Source organism: Chiloscyllium punctatum, chromosome 38 (genome assembly GCF_047496795.1).
Source record: "Chiloscyllium punctatum isolate Juve2018m chromosome 38, sChiPun1.3, whole genome shotgun sequence".
NCBI lineage: Eukaryota > Metazoa > Chordata > Chondrichthyes > Orectolobiformes > Hemiscylliidae > Chiloscyllium > Chiloscyllium punctatum.
In genome coordinates this window covers 73,583,059-73,589,058 of record NC_092776.1, presented here as the reverse complement: position 1 = coordinate 73,589,058, position 6,000 = coordinate 73,583,059, and the positions used below count along the sequence as shown (strand labels likewise).

The following is a 6,000-nucleotide window of genomic DNA, read 5'->3' as shown; positions in this document are numbered from 1 at the left end:
CTTTTGATGAGGACTGGTCTCCTGAGGTAGTGTGGGCTGAGGTTAGAAACAGAAGAGGGGAGGTCACACTGCTTGGAATTTATTTTATATATAGGCCTCTGCAGAGTTCCAGGGAGGTGGAAGAGAGGATTAGCAAAATTATTCTGGATAGGAGTGAAAGTAACAGGGTGGTCATTATGGGGGACTTTAACTTCCCCAAAATTGACTGGACATGTTATTAATCTAATACGTTGGATGGATCGGTTTTTATCTAATGTGTACAGGAGGGTTTCCTGACACAGTATGTTGAAGGGCCGACAAGAGGGGAGGCCACATTGGATCTGGTCCTTGGTAATGAACCAGACTAGGTGTTTGATTTAGTTGTAGGTGAGCACTTTGGAAAGAGTGACCATAATTCAGTTAAGTTTAGTTTAGTGATGGAAAGGAATTAGTACATGCCACAGGTCAAGAGTTATTGATCAGGCAAGGGCAATTATAATGCTATTAGGCAAGAATTAGATGCACAGAATGGGGTAGCAAAATGCAGGGAATTCAGACAATGGAAATGTGGAGCTGGTTTAAGGAACAGATATTGCGTGTCCTTGATAGGTATGTCCCTGTCAGGCAGGAGGAAGTGATAAGGTAAGGGAACCTTGGTTTACTGTGGAAACTGCATCTCTTGTTACGAAGAAGAAGGAAGCTTTTAAATGTTGATGAGGCAAGATGGTTCAGATGAGGAGATGGAGAATTACAGATCAGCTGAGAAGGATTTAAAGAGAGAGAGTTAAAAAGAGCAAAGAGAGGACACGACCAGTCTTTAACATATAGAATAAAAGAGAACCCTTAAGCTTTCTATAGGTATGTGAGGAATAAAAAGATGATTAGGGGGGTAATAGGGCCAATCACAGACAGAATGGGAAGATGAGTGTTGACCCTGTGGAGATCGGAGAGATGCTAAATGAACATTTCTCATCAGTTTTCACTCAGCAAAAGGAGAATATTGTAGAGGAGCAGAATGAGGTATGAGATATTAGACTAGAAATCATCAAGGTTAGTTATGAACAGGTGTTATCAATGCTGGAAGGAGTGAAAATGGACAAGCATAGCCTTTGGCTTGGATATTTGAGTTGTCATTGTCTGCAGATTTCATACCAGAGCAGTGGAAGATTGCAAATGTTGTGTCCTTGTTCAAGAAGGGCAGGAGAGATGATCCAGGTAATTATAGACCAGTGAGCCTTACTTCTGTTGTAGGAAAGGTTTAGAAAAGGATTATAAGATTTAAAATCATCTGGCAAACATCAATTTGATTTCAGATAGTCAACTTGGTTTTGTCAAGGGCAGGTCATGTCTCACAAACCTCTGAGTTTTTTGAGACGGTCATCAAGCTTGTAGATAAGGGTAGGGCATTTGACGTGGTATACATGGACAAAAGTAAAGCCTTTGACAAGGTTCCACATGGTAGGCTGTTGGAGAAAATGCAGAGGCATAGAAACAAGTCTCACTACGAGAGCAGATTTGTTCAAGCAAATTCGAAGGCAGGTTTGCAGATGGGAAAGCAAGCAAGAAAGCTCCGTTCTTGTCCATGTAAAATTCTGCAGTTGAATAACAAAGCAGTTTCTGCCCAGTTTCAAACTGGGGACCTTTTGCGTATGAGGCAAACGTGATGAGTCCAGTTACTGGTCATGTGCCACCAGGATCTGTTTTGGGACCACTGCAGGTATAGGTGAATGGATTAGGAAATTTGCAGATGACACTAAAGTCAGTGTAGTAGTGGACAATGTGGAAGAATGTTACAGGTTGCAAGCGGACTTGGATAAACTGCAGAATTGGGCTGAGAGGTGGCAAATAGAGTTCAATGCAACTAAATGTGAGGTGATGCACTTTGAGAAGAATATCAGGAAGGCTGAATACTGGGTCAATGGAAAAAATCTTGGTAGTGTGGTGTGCAGAGGGATCTTTGAGTCCATGTACATAGATCCCTGAAAGTTGCCACCCAGGTTGATAGTGCTGTTAAGGCGGCAAACGGTGTGTTCGGCTTCATTCGTGGAGGGATTGAGTTCCGAAGTTGAAATACCATACTGCAAGTATACAAAATGCTGGTGCAGCTACACTTGGAATATTGTGTTCAGTTCTGGTGCCCATATTTCGGGAAGGATCTGGAAACATTAGAAAATGTGCAGAGGAGATTTACCAGAACATTGCCTGGTCTGGAGAGAAGGTCTTGTGAGGAAAGGCTGAGAGACTTGAAACTCTTCTCATTGGCAAGAACAAGGCGAGAGGGGATTTGATAGAGATATACAAGATGATCAGAGGATTAGAAAGGTAGACAATGGAGGTATTTTTCCTAGGATGATGACGTCAGCATGGGGGGAATGGGGGTGGAACCCTGCTCATGACTCCACCTCCATTTCCCCCATCCATTTACAGGCTCCGCCCCTACTCCCAGCTCCACACTCACACCAGATCCCAGCTCCCAGACCTGCCGAGTTTTCACCATCCCTCCAGACCTTCCCCTCACTGGGGACGAACGATCAGATCTTAGCAAAGGCCTCACCTTCATCCCCCTCCGTCCACTCATCAATGAATTTAATACACGCCGTGACATCGAACAATTCTTCTGTTGCCTCCGTCTCCGAGCTTACTTTCACAATCAAGACTCCGGCCCACCTTCCGAGGACCCCTTTGCCCATGTCCAACACACTGCATCCACCTGGACACCTCGCGCTGGCCTATTACCTGCCCTCGACCTCTTCATTTCCAACTGCCGCCAGGACATTAACCGCCTCAACCTGTCGTCCCCCCTCCCCCACTAAAACCTCTCACTCTCACAACGCGCAGCCCTCCAATCCTTTTGCTCTAATCCCAACCTCACCATCAAACCAGCAGATAAAGGGGGCGCAGTGGTAGTCTGGCACACTAACCTTTACACCGCTGAAGCCAAACGCCAACTCGAGGACACCTCTTCCTCCTGCCCCCTCGACCATGACCCCACACCCCCATCACCAAACCATCATCTCCCAGACCATGCAGAACCTTATCGCCTCAGGAAATCTCCCAGCCACAGCTTCCAACCTCACAGTCCGGGAACCCCGCACTGCCCGGTTCCACCTCCTTCCCAAGATCCACAAGCCTGACCACCCTGGCCGACCCATTGTCTCAACATGCTCCTGCCCCACTGAACTCATCTCTACCTACCACGACACTGTCCTATCCCCCCTAGTCTAGGAACTCCCCACATACATTCGAGACACCACCCACGCCGTCCACCTCCTCCAAGACTTCCGTTTCCCCGGCCCCTAATGCCTCATCTTCACCATGGATATTCAATCCCTCTACACCTCGATCCGCCATGACCAGGGACTCCAAGCCCTCCAGTTTTTCCTCTCCCGACTTCCCCAACAGTACCCTTACACCAACACTCTCATTCATTTGGCTGAACTGGTCCTCACCCTTAACAAGTTCTCCTTTGAATTCTCTCACTTCATCCAGAACAAGAGGGTAGCCATTGGAACACGTAAGGTCCCCAGCTATGCCTGTCTCTTTGTTGGCTGTGTAGAACAGTTGATCTTCCATAGTTACACCAGCACCACTCCCCACCTCTTCCTCCGCTACATTGATGACCGCATTGGTGCCACCTCGTGTTCCTGCGAGGAGGTTGAGCAATTCATCAACTTCACCAACACATTCCACCCTGACCTTAAATTTACCTGGACCATCTCTGACACCACCCTCCCCTTCCTACACCTCTCCATCTCCATTAATAATGATCGACTTGACACTGATATTTTTTACAAACCCACCGACTCCCACAGCTACCTGGATTACACCTGTTCCCACCCTACCTCTTGCAAAAATGCCATCCGGTATTCCCAATTCCTCCGCCTCTGCTGTATCTGCTCCCAGGAGGATCAGTTTCACCACACAACACACCAGGTGGCCTCCTTCTTTAGAGACCACAATTTCCCTTCCCACATGGTTAAAGATGCCCTCCAATGCATCTCGTCCACAACCCACACCTCTGCACTCAGACCCCACCCCTTCAAACATAACAAGGACAAAACGCCCCTGGTGCTCACCTTCCACCCTACCAACCTTCGCATAAACGAAATCATCCGCCGACATTTCTGCCACCTCAAAACAGACTCCACCACCAGGGATATATTTCCCTCCCCACCCCTTTCTGACTTCCGCAAAGACCGTTCCCTCCATGACTACCTGGTCAGGTCCACGCCCCCCCACTACCCACACTCCCAATCTGGCACCTTCCCCTGCCACTGCAGGAATTGCAAAACCTGCGCCCACACTACCTCCCTCACCTCTATCCAAGGCCCTAAAGGAGCCTTCCAATTACCTCAAAGTTTTGCCTGCACATCCAGTAATATCATTTATTGTATCCGTTGCTCCCGATGCGGTCTCCTCTACATTGGGGAGACTGGACACCTCCGAGCAGAGCACTTTAGGGAATATCTTCGGGACACCTGCACCTCTCAGGCCTCTCGATCCAAGATTCGGGATAGTTTCAAGATATCACAAGGCATCGACTCTAACTTCCCTTGTCCCTGAGCCTGCTGAGTCACGCCTGAATCAACTCTGCAATTGGGAGGAAGGGGCTGGACTGGAGGACCGAGCAGCGGCCGGTCCGCCAACCAGAGTGAGTGAGGAGCGGGACCAAAGCATTCTCGGGGTTGAACGCTTCAGGATTGGTCAGAAAGCAAACTATTTTGCAGAATTGATCATCCTCACGACACAGTGGAGCATGACACCTCTCCCATGAATCAATGTGAGATTTTTAAGAAATAGTTGAGATGTGAATCTGATAACGTACATTAGGGAGATTTAAACAATCCTGAGAGAAACACATGGGTGATTTTGAAATAGTGTAGGGGGACGAGCTGAGAATAATTCACAGGTCGGTTTACACAAGTCGAGTAAGAAACTTATTTTGAAACTCCCAGAACAATTGGTAATTTACATACCTGGCTAGCATGGTTAAATTGGATCGATCAATCTATTTGCATATAAACCACTCAATGATTGCAACTCGACAGAGCATTTGTTAATGACTATTATTTCACCCATGATCCTGTGCAGTTATGAATATTGTCGATAAACTCACTGGCAATCTCAGACGCACGCGCAGTTTGGTTTCCATACAGAGCATGCGCACTGTCACATTGATCAGGACACTGAGAAAGATAGACATGGAGCTGCTTTCTCCGGCAGCGGCTGCGATCAGCTTCAGAGAGCGGCGCTCAGAGTTGTTGTCTGGGAGCCAAGCTGGGAGAAAGGAGCGGAGAGATTTCACAAGTCCTGGAATCAGGTTAAAAATAACTCGAAAAAGACCCTCCAGGCCTGGGTCAGGAGGCGGCGGTCTCTGATCAGGGAAGGGGCCCAGGGTCACGGCCGCCATTTGTTTGAGGGAAGAGGGAGCGCGGGCCTGAGGGCCGCCATCTTGAGAAGGTCAAGGTGCAGGAGGGCGGGGCTCTGGGGGTCTGTAGAACAATCAGAGGAAAGGGAAGCCCCATTGTTATTGATTAATTCCACGAACACAGCGTCACTGGGCGATCCTGCAGGAATATCCTCTCTCAGTCCTGCTGGGATGTTTCACCCCATCAGAACCAGCAGCTCTCCTCCTCTCTCAGCTCCCCTTCTGTCCTTCCTGCAGCATCTGTCCCCTGGAACATTGAGCTGCCTGTCCTGTCCCTCCCTCAGCTGGATGTTTCTGTAATACCTGTGATATCCCAGTCCCATCTTAGATTACTTCATTAAAGACAGGAATTCACCCGATGGATTTTTCTTAACATAAGCAATTGTTTAATACTCACTTACAGGTTTTTAATTACATCATTTTTGAAGCATTTCCTTCTCATTCAATCATTTGCAATGGTGGGATTTGAATTTGTGTCCAGAGAACACTTGCTGAGTTTCTGGATAAATTGTCACACATTAATGCCACTAGGCCATCACTTCACCTGCTCACAGTTTGTATATCCCAGTGCAACATGAATCAAAACTCTTTCT

General features: G+C 47.6%; 1 long non-coding RNA gene across 1 annotated transcript in view; it reads left to right on the top strand.

Moving 5' to 3' along the window:
* Positions 1-5,177: 5,177 nt before the first annotated feature.
* LOC140463690 (uncharacterized) overlaps positions 5,178-6,000 on the top strand; it is a 64,968-nt gene continuing 64,145 nt past the window's right edge. Inside the window, exon 1 of the long non-coding RNA XR_011954736.1 lies at positions 5,178-5,299. This is a non-coding gene — a long non-coding RNA (uncharacterized lncRNA). The remainder of the gene's footprint in view (positions 5,300-6,000) is intronic.